Source organism: Halichoerus grypus, chromosome 11 (assembly GCF_964656455.1).
Source record: "Halichoerus grypus chromosome 11, mHalGry1.hap1.1, whole genome shotgun sequence".
Taxonomy (NCBI): domain Eukaryota; kingdom Metazoa; phylum Chordata; class Mammalia; order Carnivora; family Phocidae; genus Halichoerus; species Halichoerus grypus.
The window spans coordinates 78,609,456-78,628,851 of record NC_135722.1 but is presented as its reverse complement, the minus strand read 5'-3'; positions in this window follow the sequence as shown (position 1 = coordinate 78,628,851).

Here is a 19,396-nt window from a genome sequence, read left to right as displayed (position 1 = left end):
ATAGACTACTTCTCTCAGGCTTTTATGCATCTTTGTTATTTGTGTGTGTATATGTGTATGTGTGTATGGTATGTGTGTGCATGTGAACTGGTTCTCAGATATGCAAATTTTCTCAAGTTGTAGGGCCTATTGAAAGCAGGAAGAAGAAAGAAATGCACTGTATCTATTGGTCTAATTTGTTTCTTCTAAATATAATCCTTTAGTTTAGAATAGTCATAAAAGTTAACTTAATTCCTGCAGATTAATCCAGAAATGCTTTTTTGAGGTCAGTTTATAGGTGTATTGAGAAATGTATGTTAACGATAGATGGAAAAGGAGAGGTGAACATTCAAATTTAATGAAAGGAACTATCCCAAATACAAGTAGTGGAATAAACTAATTATGTAGTCTAAGCATGCATTCGTGAGCAGGTAGGGGTTGGGGAAAGAGAAAGAGGTGGGAAATGAAGAAAAAACTAAATCAAGTCAGCAGATAAAGGACCAATTGATAAGCTTATCCTAGTATGGATCAGAATAAAGAGCTAATGAAACATGATTTCAGTGAAAAACAACAACCAGATAATGGAAATTTTTCACTAGTGAATAAGATACTTGCTTTTATACAGTTGGTAAGAAAGAGAAATTACAGATTTTGAGCTATATTTGCTTTGTCAGGGAATCCTAATTTGTCCTGCTTTAAACAAATGTTTGAATGCGTTCCTCTGCCAGATTCATTTTGTTGTTTTGTTTTGCTTTCAGTTTCATTTTGGTGTTTGATGTCAAATAAATGTTCTCAGCACAAACTCTTATTCGAAGGCACAGAGCAGTGCCATCATTTTATGTTTCCTTGAAATATCAGAATTACTAAATTTTGCTTTAGGATCTCAGTTTCTGACTGCAATCAGTGGTCAATCTGAGATATCTCCTTTTAAGAAATGTTGTTTTTCTTGGTTTTTCACGGACCCGATTGTTCTTACTACTACTTTAAAGCATAACATAAATAAGAATAGCAAGAGGCTGATTAAATGTTGATGCTCCTCATTTAACAAATTGTAGTATTTAACCTTATCTTTTTAAACCAAAAAGGAAGTACAAAGTATTATCTCATTCTCTATATTCCTGAATGAGAATCTTCATTTTGCAGGGACATTTTCTGGGGTGGGCTTTCCGATTAACCCTCTAGGGGGTGGAAGGATGGTTTAGTACAATGATTCTTAATTTAGAGAGATCACTGGCTCAGATTCAGATTCTATAAATTGCTAATTCTGTCATCTGGGCAAATCTCTTTACTTCCTAAATACCTTCCACTATAAAACAGAGATAGTAATAATACTGACTTCAAGGATTGCCCTGATTATTAATTGAAGTAGTCAGTATAGCTCTGTTGACAACATAGCTCTTCTCAGATCACTTCTGTCAATTGTCCTAATTCCATTTGGTATTATAGTGCTTTTCTTTGTCTCCCAAAAGTTTTCTCATTATTTCATGTCCCTTTATGAGCCATAGATTCTCAGATTAATTAAAATCCATTACAAGAAACCAGTCTTCTGAAATTATATATATACCCATCCCAAACCATGCAAGAACAGCTTATAAATTGTGCTGTGCTGTTGATTTTTGCATTCATGCTTGCTTGTTAGACAAATCTTTATCTTCTTTAACTTTCTTGGCACACAGAAAAATACTATAGTGTGTTTCAAATGAGAGATCTATGACTTCCTTAGTGTCAATTTGAATAAATTTGCACCCAGTGCTGCTGAGACTACTGTTCAGATCATTCACTAAAATGGCTAGTTTATCACAGTTAACTTCAAGCAGCCTTAGAACTATATGGATAATAGCAAAATTTAAACTTATCTCTTCAGATATTTAGACCTTGGGCAGACATATTATCCACAAAGTTTATGGACTGTGCCTTGATGGAGAGAGGAAGCAATTGGTATCATTATCTAGACTCCTGGGAAGGCTCCAGGAGTGCTTCAGAAATGGAATAAATCAACACACTTCTTTAAATTATGCAAATACCATTTTTTTTTTTTTTCCCTTAGCTCAGGGGCCTTCATTTTTTGAGGCAGATTTTTTTGAGAACCAGAATTACTTTATTTGAATATCATTAAATTTTCTTATACAAAGAGTACTCACAGATATTTACAGAATAGTATTTGTAATGGCTCACTTTTTCCCATGTCCATGGCCTCCAATTATAAGGTACCAACATCTCTTGCCTGTTTTGTAGAAAACAGGGTAAATGAATACTGTCTTGTAATGGTTTACTATTGACTTCAACATGAAAACCCTTTAATAATTCTCAGCATTCTCTTCTTATTTTCAGCCAGAGAAGTTTCCCTTCACTTCCTTCTTCCTTCCTAACCATTGAGCCTTTGCTCATGTTACCTGCTAGGACAGAATTAACCCCATTCCCCATCCAACATGACTTCACCTAGTTAATTTCTAAGAATCCATTATCATTAAGATATCAGATCATTTAAACCCTCTCTGAACCCAAGTTTGGTCAGGTTTTTTTTTTTTTTTCTTTTCCTAACATACTCCTTTAAAAAATGATTGGTTTTCTGTGGAGCACACACAGCTCAATCTGTGATTATTTATTCTTTTTTTTTTTTACTTATTTGTTTACTCTTTTCACTTCTGACCAGGCCAAAAGCTCCATGAGAAGGGCATCACGCTTGTGCTCCTTATTTGTTTTAATTTTTTAATTTGAATATAGTTGACACACAATGTTCCATTAGTTTGAGGTGTACAACATAATGATTCAACTTCTCTATACATTAAGCTATACTCACAAGTGTAGCTACCATGTGTCACCATACAACACTACTATGATATCATTGACTATATTCTCTATGCTGTGGCATTTATTCCTGTGACTTATTTATTCCATAACAGGAAGCCTGTGTCTCCCACTCCCTTTCACTCATTTTGCACATCCTCCTAACCCCTTTCACTCTGGCAACCATCAGTGTTTTCCCTGTATTTACAGGTCAGATTCTGCTTTTTATTTTATTTGTTTGTTTTGTCTTTTAGATTCCATTTGTGAGTATTTCATTCTCTGTGCCTGGTGCAGTGACAGTCATGTTATGGTCACAGAATGGTGCAGTAGCCAGATATTGATGGCAGCTTACTTCAAATTATAAATAAGGGGGGAAGGGTGAAAACCAATCCTAGATTTATATCTCATTCTTTTTTAAATAAGCTGTACAGAGAGTAGAATACAATGACCTTACTCTTGAGTCTTAATCGCCACAGTGAAAAATCTAGGATGAGTTTTTTAAAACTAAAAGTTAAGGGCTGAATTTACATTGGTGCTTTTTTGATATAGTTCATATAGACAATAGAGTTCTCTAGAAGATTTAAAATATTGGAAGAGATAAGAACTTAAGACTCCAAAATAATTGAGAGGCAAACAACCTAGTTAAACAAATTACTACTATTTTTAGGGCCTTTCCAAGCAATCCTTCTCTTTCATTCTTGAGATCCATTTTGATACCAGATGAAGAGCCATACATATAACCATATGTTACAATTTAGTATTGGCTGGTTTATAAAGAGTAGTGAACTGTTTGTGTTGATAAACCCTGGATATCATGAGATCCCCGATTTAGGGTGAATGTGGAATATAACTTTGTCTTCTAAATTGACCTCTTTTTGTTAGGTCTATATTAGGTAATAAAAATGCTGACTTGACCTATTAGCTACTTGGTTTATTATTTTTTTACAAATTTCTGATTTAGACAACTTACTTGAATTCTAGTTGTCAAAATATTATTTAATAATTTGGATTTATAATCACACATTTCTATTATCTAAATATATTACAAAATTTCAAATATACTACAGCATTCTTGACCATCTATGTATGGTCATCATATTGTTATTATTATTATTATTACTCATCAGTTTTTAAAAATAAGTGACAAGGGAGGTAGCCAATTCTATACATCAAAAACTTTTTTATTTTGCTCTAGGTTATACTAGGTAACTTACATTGGTTATTTCACTTCATTTAATCCTTAAGGAGAGTCTCTGTAGTATTTAACATAGATTAGCAAATAAGAGTATTTGTTGAATAATAAATAAATATAAAGACTAACATTTTTATTGTAGATCTATTGCAACTTGTATGATCACCCTCTTTCACAAAGATCATTAGTTTAAAAGTTGCAAAAACATAACAAAATTGTTCTCATCTTCAAAATGAATGACCTAGATTGCATGATTTTCCTATTTAAACTAAATTTCTAATAGGTACTCCAGTAACTTTAAAAGCTAGAGAAATCAGGGCACCTGAGTAGCTCAGTTGGTTAAGCATCGACTCTTGGTTTTGGCTCCGGTCATGATCTCAGGGTCGGGAGATCAAGCGCTGTGTCAGGGGTCTGTGCTCAGCATGGAGTCTGCTTGAGATTCTCTCTTTCCCTCTGCCCCTCCCCCTGCTCTCTCTCTTTCTCTAAAATAAACAAATAAAATATTAATAAAGTAAAAATCTGTTTTTGTGTAATCTTAATTTTTATAAATGTAAACCTTGATACCAATCACAAAACTTTTTCAGAAAACATCATATTTTTTCTGTTTCCTGCACCTTGGAAATAGGCTGCTACCACATTTATTATTTCACTACTGGTGTCTCTCACAATGTTTAATGCCCTGAGCTTATTTTGTAATCATTCTCTGAATGAAGCAATAGTCAAACAAGTCCTTTTTCATGTTTAGTCTCTGCAAATATCAGGCAAAAGCTTTTATGCTTCTCCTCTCCCTATGAATCATATTTCCCCACTCTGGCTTAAATATACCTGTTTCTTTTAATCATCATTATATAAAAGCAAGATTTAATAGAAAGTACATTGGAAACAGACTTTGGTTAAACTCAGAAACTTACAGCATAACTTAGAGCAAATAACTAAACATTACTCAGTGTTGGGAGTGTTTGTAAGCTGTAAAGTTCCATAAAACACACTATTAATCCTTTGTTATTTATGCTATGGACGCTATATTACACAGTTGACATCTGGTAATAAATTTACTTCTTATAACAATCCTATGAATTGGTTATTACTATTGGTTTTTAAAATTTTATTGTTAAGTTTATAAATCCATTACTCTAAATGCACATTAAGTTTTATTTGTTCTATTGAAAATGTGGTGTTGAGACATGAATCTAATATTCTAGGAATTCCTGTACATAATAGAATATTGAGGATTTATCCAAGGGTCATTTCTAGTAATGAAGGTTAAGTAGGTACATTTCATCTATCACATTTCTCAGATCTCTTAGCCCAGAAAATTATCAAAAATAAATTGGGAATATTTGGTATGACATATATTTGTAAACTAGATAGAAATGTCACTGATAATAATTTTCTTTTGGAATTCACTGGGTTTGCTCTTCTATTTTTCTCCTGAAATTATACTGACATCAAAAACAAGCTTAATATTACTCTGTAATTATCACCACCATATGCACCCAATTTAAAAAAAAATGACCTTTTTTATCTGATGCTGATATTTTTTGAATGATCCACATTAATCTAAATTTTATTAGTGCCTAGATGTGTAACACTTTGTCCAGGAAAATCTCATTAAGTTTAAAGAAAGTAAGTCACCTTATATTATTTGGGATTTTAGTCCTCCCATTCATGTTTTCCCTATTTTTTTACACTTAAAAATACTTTAAATCACACAGTAAAATTGTTTTTGTCTGATAACTCAGCTCAATAAATTTTAACACCCATATAGATTCATGTAACCGCTATCACAAACAAGATAGAGAACTCCGTCACTTCCCCAAATTCTCTCATACCATCCCACTATAATAACATACTTTCCTAAGGCCTAACGTTAGCAACCACTGATCTGTGCTCTATCAGAACAGTTTTGACTTTAAAGAATACCATATTAATGAAATCCTATGGCATGTGACCTTGTGAGAATACCTTCTTTCACTCAGCATATAGCTTTTATTCAGGTTGTTTTATGTATCAACAGTATGTTTCTTTTTATTGCTGAGTAGTATTCTATTGCATTGATGTACATGGTTCATTTAGCCGTTCACTTGCTGAAGACATTTGAGTTGTTTCCAGTGCATATTATGAATAGAGCTACTACAAACATTTATGTATAAGTTTGTGTGCAAATTGAAGATTATGATTCTTCAGGGTTGGTACCCAGGAACAGGATTACTGTGATACATGGCAGTGTATGATCGACTTTATTAGAAACTGTAAAACTGTTTTCTAGAGTGGATGTAATACTTTACATTTGTACAAGAAATATGTAAGAGTTCTAAACGCTCCATATACTTGCCAGCAATTTGTATTGCCAGTATTTTATATTTTAGTCATTCTAATAAGTGTGTAGTGATAGCTTATCATGGTTTCGATTTGTATTTCTTTAATGGCTATTTATTTTTTATATCTTTTCATATGATTATTGGCCAAATTTATGTCTGCATTGGTGAAACATCCAAATCTTGTGCCCATTTTTAAATTAGATTGTTTTCTTACAATTGGGTTTTAAGAGTTCTTTATATATTCAGGATGTAAGTAATTTTGTTGCATATGTCACTTGCCAATATTATCCCAGGCTGTGGCATATAATTCTGGTAGTAGTGTTTGTAGTGTTTTTTGTTTCGTTTCTTTCTTTCTTTCTTTTTTTTTTTTTTTAGAGGGAGAGAGGGGCAGGGGAGGGGTGAGGGGAGAGGGAGAGACAGAATCTTAAGCAAGCTCCACGCCCAACATGGGGCTCCATCTCACAACCCTGAGATCATGACTGGAGCCAAAATCAAAAGTCAGACACAACTAACTAAGCCACTCAGGCACCCCTGGTAGTAGAGTTTTTAATAAAACAAGGGTTTCAAATTTCAACAAAATCCATTTTTTCAAATTGTCATTTTATAAATTGTACTTTTGGGATTGACCTTAAGAACTCTTTGCCTTAACCCCAGTTATCAAAATTTTTCTTCTAAAAGTTTCATAGTTCTATGGTTTCTATTTGAGATATAATTTATTTTATTTATTTTTTTTTGTGATATAATTCATTTTAATTAATATTTGTGTAATAAAAATAGTAGCTAACATTTGTGTACATCATGGTTTTTTTATTTGCACAAAAAATGTCCAATCTTTCCAACCTAATTTGATGAAAGATTATCCTTTCTTTTTTTTTAATTTTATTTATTTATTTGAGAGAGAGAGAGAGAGAGATAATGAGAGAGAGCATGAGTGGGGGAGGAGAGGGAGAAGCAGGCCCCCTGCTGAGCAGGGAGCCCGATGACATGCAGCTCAATCCCTGGACCCTGGGATTATGACTTGAGCTGAAGGCAGACGCTTAACAGACTGAGCCACCCAGGCTCCCTGAAAGATTATCCTTTCTACATTCAATTTCCTTTTTAACTTTGTCAAAAATGAAATGGTCATGTTTGTATAAGTCTATTTCTGGACTCTATTATGTTCCAGTGATCTATGTATATAACCTTTTGTTGATACAACACTATCTTGATCATTTGCAGCTTAATATTAAGTCTTAAAACCAGATAGTGTGATTTCTTCAATTTGTTGTTGTTGTTTTTTTTCAAAATGGTTTGAGATATTCTAGTTTCTTTGCCTTCCATATAAAGTTTAGAATCAATTGTCTATATCTAAAAATTTTCATGCTGGGATTCTGACTGGAATTGGATTAAATCTCTAGAACACATTAGGTGATAATTGGCATATTAAATATTTTGAGGCTTATGATCCACATAGAAATATGTCTTTCTAATAATTTAGATCTTATTCCTTTCATCAGTGTTTGGTAGTTTTCACCATACAGATCTTGTACATTGTTTATTTGATATATACCAACATATTTTATTTTTGTAACTATTGATAATAATATTTTTTCTTAAACTTTTTAAACTTTTCAACTTTTTTAAACATTTATTTTCAATAATTCATTTTTAGTATACAGAATTATGATGGGAGGTTGACTTTATATCCTGCAACACTGCTAAAATTATTTATTAGTTCTAGGAACTTTTCAATAAATTCTCTGGGGTTTTCTATGTAGACGATCTTGTTGTTTGCAAATAAGTGCATGTTTATATTTTCACTTTTAATCTGTATGCCCTTTATTCCTTTTTCTGGACTTATTTCATTACTAGATTTGCATTATTATGTATAATAGCAGTAGAGAGTTCAGACAAGCCTTGCCTTGTGTCAGATCTTAGAGGCAAAGCATCCATTCTCTCTCACCATTAAATATGGTATTAGGTAAGTCTTTGTTTTTTAGCTTTAGGAATTTCTCTAGTTTGTTAATCCACTGAACTGTTTATAAGGAATGGATTTTTAATTTTGTCAGTTTTTTTGTTTTATCAATGGATATTTGTGAATTTTTATCTTTAGACTGATGATATGGTGAGATACAGTGATTAATTTGTCTAATATTGAGCCACTTTGGCATTGCTGGAATAAAATATAATTGGTATGGCATATTATTATTGTATATATACGGAGAGAGTGGGATTTGATTTGCTAATATTTTTGTTGAAGGTTTTTGCATCTGTGTTCAAAAGGATGACTGGTATGTAATTTTCTTTTTCATTCATTCATTCATTCATTCATTTTTGGTACTGTTTTCTGGTTTAATATTAGGGTAATGCTGGCTTCATAATTTGAGTTAGGAAGTATTTACTCTTCTATTTTCTGGAAAGTATTGTGTTAAGTTGGTCATATTTACTTTTTGAATCTTTAATTTGGTTCACCAGAAAAATTATCCAGACCTGGAGATTTCTTTTTTCAGAAGAATTTTAGCTACAAATTCAATTTCACTTATAGTTATAGAACTATGCCATTTATCTATTTTATCTTGAGAGATTTAGTAGTCTGTGGCTGTTGTGGTCAAATTGTGTCCCCTTCCCCAAATTTATATGTTGAAGCCCTAACCCACAGTGTCTCAGAATATGACTATATTTGGAGAGAGAGCTTTTAGAGAGCTGATTAAGTTAAAATGAGACTTTTAGAGTAGATCCAAATTCAATCTGTCTGGTGTCCTTATAAGGGAAGGAAATTTGAATGTACAAAGAGATATGAGGGATACATACACAGAAGACCATGATAGAACACCGGGAGAAAGAGTCATATTTAAGCCAAGAAGAAAGGCTACTGAAGAAACCAAACCTATCAACACTAATTTTGGACTTCTAACATCCAGAACAGTGAGAGAATACATTTCTGTTGTGTAAGCCAACTGATCTGCAGTATTTTTATATGGCAGCCCTAGCAAATTAATACAGTGGTTTGGAAAGAATTGGTCTATTTCATTTGAGTTATTGATAAATCTGCATTTATATCTACTGCTCTTTTTTTTCTCTTTCATTTGTATTAAAAGATAAGTGGCTTTTAAAATTATAAGATATTTAAAGTGTACATCATGATGACTTGATATACCTGTGCATTGTGAAATGATGCTCTACATCCAGTTAATTACCACATCTATCACCTCACACACTTATCTTTTTTGGGGGTGTGTGTGAAAACATTTAAGTTTTACTCTTTAAGCAAATTTCAATTATACAATACAGTTATTAACTTAGTCACCTGTTTTGCATCAGATCCTCGAACTTACTCATCTTCCATCTAAAAGATCATAACTTGGGGCACCTGGGTGGCTCAATCATTAAGCGTCTGCCTTCGGCTCAGGTCATGATCCCAGGGTCCTGGGATCCAGCCCCGCATCGGGCTCCCTGCTCAGCAGGAAGCCTGCTTCTCCCTCTCCCACTCCCCCTCCTTGTGTTCCCTCTCTCGCTGTGTCTCTCTCTATCAAATAAATAAATAAAATCTTTAAAAAAGAACATAAATAAATAAAAAATAAAAGATCATACCTTTTGAACAACCTCTCCCTATTTCCCCCACCCTCCCAACGCTTGACACCACATTTCTAATCTGTTTCCATGAGTGTGAAGTTTTTGTTTTTGATTCCGCATATAAGTGATACAATGCACTATTGTTTTTTTCTGTTTTTTTTTTTTTTTTTTTTTCCTGTCTGGCTTATTTCACTTAGCATAATCCCTTTGAGGTCCATCTGTGTTGTTGCAAACATCAATATTTCTTTCTCACTGTTGAATAATATTCCAGTGTGTATATGTGTGTGTATTTGTGTACACATACAACATCTTTTTTATCCATTGATGGACACTTAAGTTAGGTTTGGTTGTTTTCATTTCTTGGTAAGTGTATATTACTGCAATAAACACAAGGGTGCAGACACCTTTTCAATATCCTGTTTTCATTTTCTTTGGATCTATATGGGATAATGGATCATATGGTAGCTCTATTATTGTTTGTTTTGCTTTTTGAGGAACTTAAATATTGTTTTCCATAGCGGCTGCACCAATTTATATTCCTACCAACAGTGCACATGGGTTCCTTTTTCTCTACATTTTCACCAACACAAATATTATCTCTTGGCTTTTTTATGATAGACATTCTAACAAGTGTGGTGATATCTCATGGTGGTTTTGATTTGTATCTCCCTAATAATAAGTGTTGCTGAACATGGTTTCATGTACCTGTTGGCCATCTGTATGTCTTCTTTGGAAAAATACCTACTGAGATCTTCTGCACATTTTTTAATTAGATTGTTTTATTTTTGCTATTTATTTGTATGAGTTCTTTATTATTTTGGATACTAATACCTTCAGATATATGAATTGCAAACATTTTCTCCCATTCAGTACATTCCCTTTTTATTTTATTGATGGTTTCCTTTTCTATGCAGAAGCTATTTAGTAGTCCCACTTACTTATTTTTGTTTTTGTTGCCTTTGTTTTTGTTGTCAAATAGAAAAAAAATATTATTGCAAAGACTGATGTCAAGGAAAACTATGTTTTCTTCTATGAGTTTTATGGTATCATGTCTTATATTCAAGTCTTTAATCCATTTTGAATGGATTTTTGTATATGGTATAAGATAATGGTCCAGTTTTATTTTTTGGAATGTGGCTGTCCAGTTTTCCCAGCACAATATTTTTTTTTTTTAAGATTTTATTTATTTGTCAGAGAAAGAGAACACAAGCAGGGGGAGAGGCAGGCAGAGGGAGAAGCAGGCTCCCCGCCGAGCAAGGAGCCCGATGTGGGACTCGGTCCCAGGACCCTGGGATCATGGCCCAAGCCGAAGGCAGTGGCTTAACCGACTGAGTCACCCAGGCATCCCCCCAGCACAATATTTTGAAGAGAATATCCTTTGTCTATTGTAATTTTTGAATCCTTTATTGTAATTTAATCAATTGTATATGTATTGGTTTATTTCTGGACTCTACCTCCTGTTTCATTTATCTATGTGCCTGTTTTTTTTTTTTTTCCCCCAATTCCATGCTGTTTAAATTACTATAGCTTTGTAATAGAGAAAGAAATCAGGAAGTGTGAAGCCCCAACTTTGTTCTTTCTCAAGATTGCTTTGGCTATTAGGGATCTTTCTGGTTCCATAAAATGTTTAAGATGGTTTTTGTTTCTGTTTCTGTGCAAAGTGCCATTAGAATTTTATAAGGATTACATTGAATCTGTATATTGCTTTAGGTAATATGGAAATAATATTATTACTTCCAATCCATGAGCACAGAGCATCTTTCCATGTATTTGTTTCTTCTTCAACTTAGTTCATCAATGTCTTCTAGTTTTTAGTGTACAGATTGTTTACTTCCTTGGTTAAATTTATTCTGAATATATTACATTTTGTGAATTATACATAGTATCATTTTCTTAATTTCTCTTTCTGATAGTTCGATATTAGTGTATAAAAACAAAACTGATCTTTGTATATTGATTTGGCACCCTGCAACTTTACTGAATTCATTTATTAGATCTAACACTTTTTGGGTTGAGTGTTTAGGGTTTTCTTTATATATGAGTGATGTGATCTGCACGTAGAGGTGTTTTTACTCCTATTTTCTGTTTTGGATGGCTTCTATTTTTTTTCCTCCTTCCATCCTTCCTTCCTTCCTTCCTTTCTCCCTCTCTCCCTCCCTCTCTCTCTCTTCCTCTCTTTCTTCCTTCCTCCCTTCCTCTCTTCCTTCCTTCCTTCCTCTCTTTCTTTCTTTCTTCCTCTCTTTCTTTCTTTCTCCCTCTTTCTTTTCTTTCGCCTAATGGCTCTTTTGCTTAATGGCTCCCATACTATGTTGAATAAAAGTAGTGAAAGTGGACATCTTTGTCTTATTCCTGATCTTAGAAGAAAAGCTTTTAAAGTTTCACCATTGAAAATGATGATAGCCTTGGGATAGTCATATATGGCCCTTAAAATGTTGAGAGACATTCCGTCTATATCCACTTGTTGAGAGTTTTTATGAAATAAATTTTACTTAGTCATGGTTTATAATCCTTTTAGTGTACTGTTGAATTCAGTTTACTGATATTTTACTGAGAATTTTTCATCTATATTCGTCAGGGATATTGGCCTGTAATTTCCTTTTTTGGCAGTGACCTTGTCTGCTTTCAGTCAGGGTGACATTGGCCTCATAAAATGATTTTGGAAGTGTTCCATCATTTTTACTTTTTGGAAGTGCTGAGAAGGAATGGTATAAATTCTTCTTTAAATGTATGGCAGAATTTACCAGTGACACCAGCTAGCCCTGGATTTTGTTGTTGTTGTTATTGTTGGAAGACTTTTTTATTTAAATTCATTCAGCCAATATATAGTACATCATTAGTTTCAGATATAGAGTTCAATAATTCATCAGTTGTGTATAACACCCAGTCCTCATCATATCACATGCCCTCCTTAATGCCCATCACCCAAATACCTCATCCCCCTACCCACCCTCCCCTCCAGCAACCCTCAGTTTATTTCCTATAGTTAAGAGTCTCCCATAGTTTTTCTCCCTCTCTGATGACTTCACATTAAATTTTCCCTCCCTTCCCCTATGATTCTCTGCACCGTTTATTATATTCTACATATGAGTGAAACCACATGATAATTGTCTTTCTCTGATTCACTTATTTTGCTCAGCATAATACCCTCCAGTTCCATTCACATAGGGTTTTGTGGACATTGCTGCTATAAACATTGGGGTACAGGTGCCCCTTTGGATCACAACGTTTGTATTTTTGGGGTAAATACCCAGTAGTGCAATTGCTGGGTTGTAAGGTAGCTCTATTTTTAACTTCTTGAGGAACGTCCGTACTATTTTCCAGAGTGCCTATACAAGCTTGCATTTCCACTAACAGTGTAAGAGGGTTCCTCTTTCTCTGCATCCTTGCCAACATTTATTGTTTCTTGACTTGTTAATTTTGATGATTCTGACTGGTGTGAGGTTGTATCTCATTGTGGTTTTGATTTGTATTTCCCTGATGCTGAGTGATATTGAGCATTTTTTCATGTGTCTATTGGCCATCTGTATGTCTTCTTTGGAGAAGTGTCTGTTCATGTCTTCTGCCCATTCCTTGACTTGATTATTTGTTTCTGAGTTTGATAAGTTCTTTATAGATCTTGCATACTAGCGCTTTATCTGATATGTCATTTTCAAATATCTTCTCCCATTCTGTAGGATGTCTTTTATTTTTGTTGACTGTTTCCTTTGCTGTGCATAAGCTTTTTATCTTGATGAAGTCCCAATTGTTTATTTTTGATTTTGTTTCCCTTGCCTTTAGAGACATGTCTAGCAAGAAGTTGCTGTGTCCGAGGTCTAAGAGATGGCTGCCTGTGTTCTTCTTTAGGATTTTGCTGGATTCCTGTCTCACATTGAGGTTTTTCATTCATTTTGAGTTTATCTCTGTGTATGCTGTAAAAGAATGGTCCAGTTTCATTCTTATCCATGTGGCTGTCCAATTTTCCCAGCACCATTGATTGAAGAGGCTTCCTTTTTCCATTGGATATTCTTTTCTGCTATGTTGAAGATTAGTTGACCATAGAGTTGGGGGTCCATTTCTGGGTTCCCTATTCTGTTCCATTGATCTATGTGTCTGTTTTTGTGCCAGTACCACACCGTCTTGATGACTACAGATTTGTAATATAACTTGAAGTCCGGCATTGTAATTTGGTTTGGTTTGGTTTTCTTTTTCAGCATTCCTTTGGATTTCAGGGGTCTTTTCTGTTTCCATACAAATTTTAGGATTATTTATTCCAGCTCCATGAAAAATGTCAATGTATTTTGATAAGGATTGCAATGAATGTGTAGATTGCTCTGGACAGCATAGACATTTTAACTATATTTATTCTTCCAACCCATGAGCATGTAATGTTGTTGCCTCTCTTTGTGTCTTCCTCAGCTTCCTTCATAAGTGTTCTATAGTTTCTAGAGTATAGATCCTTTACCTCTTTGGTTAGGTTTATTTCTAGGTATCTTATGGTTTTTTGTGCTATTGTAAATGCAATCGATTCCTTGATTTCTCTTTCTTCAGTTACATTGTTAGTGTATAGAAATGAAACTGATTTCTGTGCATTGATTTTGTACTCTGGCATGTTGCTGAATTCCTGTATAAGTTCTAGCAATTTTGGAGTGAAGTCTTTTGGTTTTTCCACATAGAGTATCATGTCATCTGCGAAGAGTGTGAGTTTGACTACTTCCTTGCCAATTTGAATTCCTTTTATTCCTTTTTGTTGTCTGATTCCTGAGGCTAAGACTTCTAGTACTATGTTGAACAACAGTGGTGAGAGTGGACATCCCTGTCGTGTTCCTGACCTTAAGGGAAAAGCTCTCAGTTTTTCCCCATTGAGAATGATATTCACTGTGGGCTATTCATAGATAGCTTTTATGATATTGAGGTATGTTCCTTCTATCCCTACACAGTGAAGAATTTTTTTTTTAAAGATTTTATTTATTTATTTGACAGAGAGAGACACAGTGAGAGAGGGAACACAAGCAGGGGGAGTGGGAGAGAGAGAAGCAGGCTTCCCGCCGAGCAGGGAGCCCGATGCGGGGCTTGATCCCAGGACCCTGGGATCATGACCTGAGCTGAAGGCAGACGCTTAACGACTGAGCCACCCAGGTGCCCCCACAGTGAAGAATTTTAATCAAGAAAGGATGCTCTATTTTGTCAAATGCTTTTTCTGCATCAATTGAGAGGACCATATGGTTCTTGTACTTTCCTTTATTAATGTCATGTGTCATGTTGATTGATTTTTGAATGTTGAACCACCCTTACATCCCAGGAATAAATCCCACCTGGTCATGGTGAATAATCCTTTTAATGTACTATTAGATCCTATTGGCTAGTAACTTGGTGAGAATTTTGGCATCCATGCTCAGCAGGGATATTGGTCTGTAATTCTCCTTTTTGATGGGGTCTTTGTCTGGTTTTGAGATGAAGGTAATGCTGACCTCATAGAATGAATTTGGAAGTTTTCCTTCCAATTTATATTTTTTGAAATAGTTTCAGAAGAATAGGTATTAATTCTTCTTTAATTATTTAGTAGAATTCCCCTGGGAAGCCATCTGGCCCAGAACTTTTGTTTGTTGGGAGATTTTTTTTTTAAGATTTTATTTATTTATTTATTTATTTATTTGAGATAGAGTGAGAGTGGGAGAGCACAAGTAGGGACAGAGGCAGATGGATAGGGAAAAGCAGGCTCCTTGCTGAGCAGGGAGCCCATTGTGGGGTTCAATCTCAGGACCCTGGGATCATGACCTGAGCTGAAGCCAGGCAATTAACTGACTGAGCCATCCAGGAGCCCCTTTTTGGGAGATTTTTGATTACTGCTTCAATTTCCTTGCTAGTTATGGCTCTGTTCAGGTTTTCTATTTCTTCCTGTTTCAGTTTTGGTAGTTTATATGTTTCTAGCAATGCATCCATTTCTTCCAGATTGCCTAATTTTTTGGCATATAGTTGCTCATAATATGTTCTTAAAATTGTTTGTATTTCCTTGGTGTTGGTAGTGATCTCTCCTCTTTCATTCATGATTTTATTAATTTGGGTCCTTTCTCTTTTCTTTTTGATAAGTCTGGCTAGGGGTTTATTGATCTTCTTAATTTTTTCAAAGAACCAACTTCTAGTTTCATTGATCTGTTCTACTGTTCTTTTGGTTTCTATTTAATTGATTTCTGCCCTGATCTTTATTATTTGTCTTCTCCTGCTTGATTTAGGCTTTATTTCCTCTTCTTTCTCCAGCTCCATTAGGTGTAAGTTTAGCTTGTGTATTTGAGACTTTTCTAATTTCTTGAGAAAGGTTTGTAATGCTCTATACTTCCGTCTTAGGACCACCTTTGCTGCATCCCAAAGGTTTTGAACAGTTTGAGCCTCCCCTCATGGTCCATTAGTTGTTTTTCTCTCTTTTCCTCTGCTTCCTTCCTTTCCTATCATGTTTTTCTTCTATGTCACTAACTCTCTCTTCTGTCTCATTCACCCTAGCCATTAGAGTATCCATTTTAGACTGCATCTCAGTTAAAGCATTTTAAATTTTGGCCTGATTAGATTTTATTTCGTACTAAGAGAGACTCTTGTGTCTTTCATGCTTTTTTTCAAGTCCAGCTACTAACCTTATAATTGTTATTCTGAATTCTAGGTCTGATATATTACTTATATCCATAAGGATTAGATCTATGGCAGAGAGAATTACCTTTGGTTCTTTCTTTTCCTGTGAATTTCTCCTTCTAGTTTTTTTGTCCAATGAAGGATGAATAAGAGAACAAAATCAAAAATATCAACCATGACCCCAGTGAAATACACACTAGACAAATCTGAAGAGGTCAGAAACCAAAAAAGAAAAGAAACATAAAGGGGAAAAAAGAGAGAATATAATCTCACGGGTGGACAAAACAAGGTGATTCACTTGGGTGTATTTTGGTCTATTTGTTAGAAGACATTAAATCCCAAAATTATAAAGAAGGAAAAACATATATATATGCAAAAATAAATTGAATACTGGGAAAGGAAGCCAAAAAGGCAGACTATATCTATAAAATGTAAATGTAAAAATGAAAATTAAAAAAAAAAGACAAAAACATGAGTTGATAAAATAAGAAACTGGTTGAAAAGAAAAAAAAAGAAAAAAGAAAAAGATAATTTTAAACGGAAAGACTAAAGAGTCATGAGAAAAAATGCTTGAATTCTATATATTATTTACCCCTAGTGCAGGAGTTTTTCAGTTCTGAATGATCCATAAACTTGCTATTCACCTGATGTTCCTGCTGGTCTTGGTGAGGGGCCTGCTGTACTGATTCTCAGGTGTCTTTGCCTAGGTGGAGTTTCACCACCCCTTGCCAGGGGGTTGGGCTCAGTGTAAGCTGCTTCTGGTTGCTCTAGGTGACTTTTGTTCCCTGAAGTCTCTTCTCACCACCTTAGAGGATGAAAATAAAAGTAAAACTGGCAGCACCCAGATCTCCAGCCCCAAAGCCAAACAATCACTGCCCCTACTCTTCAGTGCACCCTCAGGGAAAAGCTGCCAATCCCTCTGTGTGTTCCAAACTTCACATACCTCTGTGGTGCACACCTGCACCAGTCCTCCCAGGGGAGTGAGGTGGGTCTTACCGCAGGCTTGCTGCTCACTGCACCCCTGCTGGGGGAGCAGTTGCCTGATAGTCCCTGCAACTGCACCACTCCTCCCAGGAGAAGGAGCAGGGTCCCCCAGCAGTTGCTGCTTGCTGGGCCCCTGCTTGAGTAACAGTTGCCTGATCGTGTCATGGTTCACAGTGTATGGCAATACCGAGCTGAGAGGCCACTCTGGGGCTCGCTAATTGTAGCCAACTTCTCTGCTCCAATGCTTGGGAACTCTGCCACCCTCAGGTACCCCTGTTCTTTCTGTGACCCTGGGGATCCTGAGACCACATTGTCCCACCTAGGATTCTGCCCCACTTCACCACCTGAGCACCTTTAAGGCAGGGATGTCCCTCACAGGAGCAGTTTATATTCCAATATATCCCCTCAGATTCACATCTCCACACCTCCACCCTTGCAAAAAGTGGTCAATTTTCTATTTGTAGAATTGCAGCAATTCTTTTCTTAGATCTCAGGTTGAATTCACAGGTGTTCAGAATGATTTGATAGATATCTAGCTGAATTCAAGGGACCAGATGAAACGCAGGTACCCTACTCTTCTACCATCTTCCCTCCCTCAGGAGATTTTTGATTACTGATTTGATCTCTTTATAATAATTGACCTGCCCATTTTTTTAATTTCTTTATAATCCTTTCTTGATATTTTTTATGTTTCTAGGAATTCATCCATTTCTTTCAAGGACTGCAATTTTTTGGTGTATAATTATTCATAGTAAACTTATGATCCCATGTAGTGCTGTGGTATAAGTTGTAATGTGTCCTCTTTCATTTTTAATTTTATTTGAATCCTCTCTCTCTCTTTTTTTTTTTTTTTTTTTTTTTTTACCTTTCCAGTCTTGATGGAATGATCCCCTGTTGGAGATGAACCTTATCTTTCAGCCTGGCCCAAGCTCTTGATTGTCTCTCAGTTTTTTGTGATTGCACACAGTGCCTTCATTACTGGCTCCCAATAGTTGAAGATATGTCAATGCATGTCCATTTTCCAAAGGGGAGGATTTCATTCAGCACCTTGATGGAGGTTGAATATAAGCTGGACCCTCAGACAGCAGCTTTTAAAGTAATCAAGTAGGCCTTTTTCAGGGAAACCTGGAGAACTGGCATTTCTATATACTCTCTCTATACTAAACCTTGGGGAAATAACCACAGTGAGTCCTCCTGAGCCTACTGAGAACTGTTTCTTTCATTGCTATAATCTTATCAATTTCATGGATGCAAGTCCCATTGGTTTTCAGAACTATGTGTTTGAAGTCCATCCCTAAGGTTGAAGTCTTAAAAGTTGGGGTGTTAAATGTTGAGTCTAAACTTTTTGCTCCTCAGGGAGAAGCTGGGAGTTGTGAGTTCACTTCTAATTATAAGTCACTGTGCTGAGGATGGGGTTTATAGCAAGAGTGTGTCTCAGGCTTTCTTGCCCATTTTGATGTGGGTATTTTTTTCATTTGCCTAATGTGTAGAAGTCATTTAGCAAGTTGCTGGATCTCTTTCAGAGGGAATTAATCTATGTGTAACTGTAGATTTGGTGTGTCCTTGGGAAGAGTTGAGTTTAGGAGCCTCCTATGTCACCATCTTTGACTAGAATAATACACCTGTACCATCCTCTGTTTTCATCTCTTTCTCCCTTTCTTCTCTCTGTGTCACTCTCCCTCCCTTTCTCACCTTTCCTGTTATCTTTTGGATTACTTGAACAGTTTTTGGTGTTTAATGTATCTTTATTTTTTTTACTATATGAATATGTATAAACATTTTCAGTAGTTGTTTCAGGTATTACAATATATATTCTTAACATTTGTCAGTTTCTATGGAAACTTTACTATCATTTAGGTTGTTTCTTCTTTTCTTCTACGTGACAGTTGTCTATGTATTACATCTATACACATTAAAAATCTCATTAGACAATATTCTAAATTTTGCTTTCAACTTTCAAATGTATCTTTAAAAATTCAAGAAG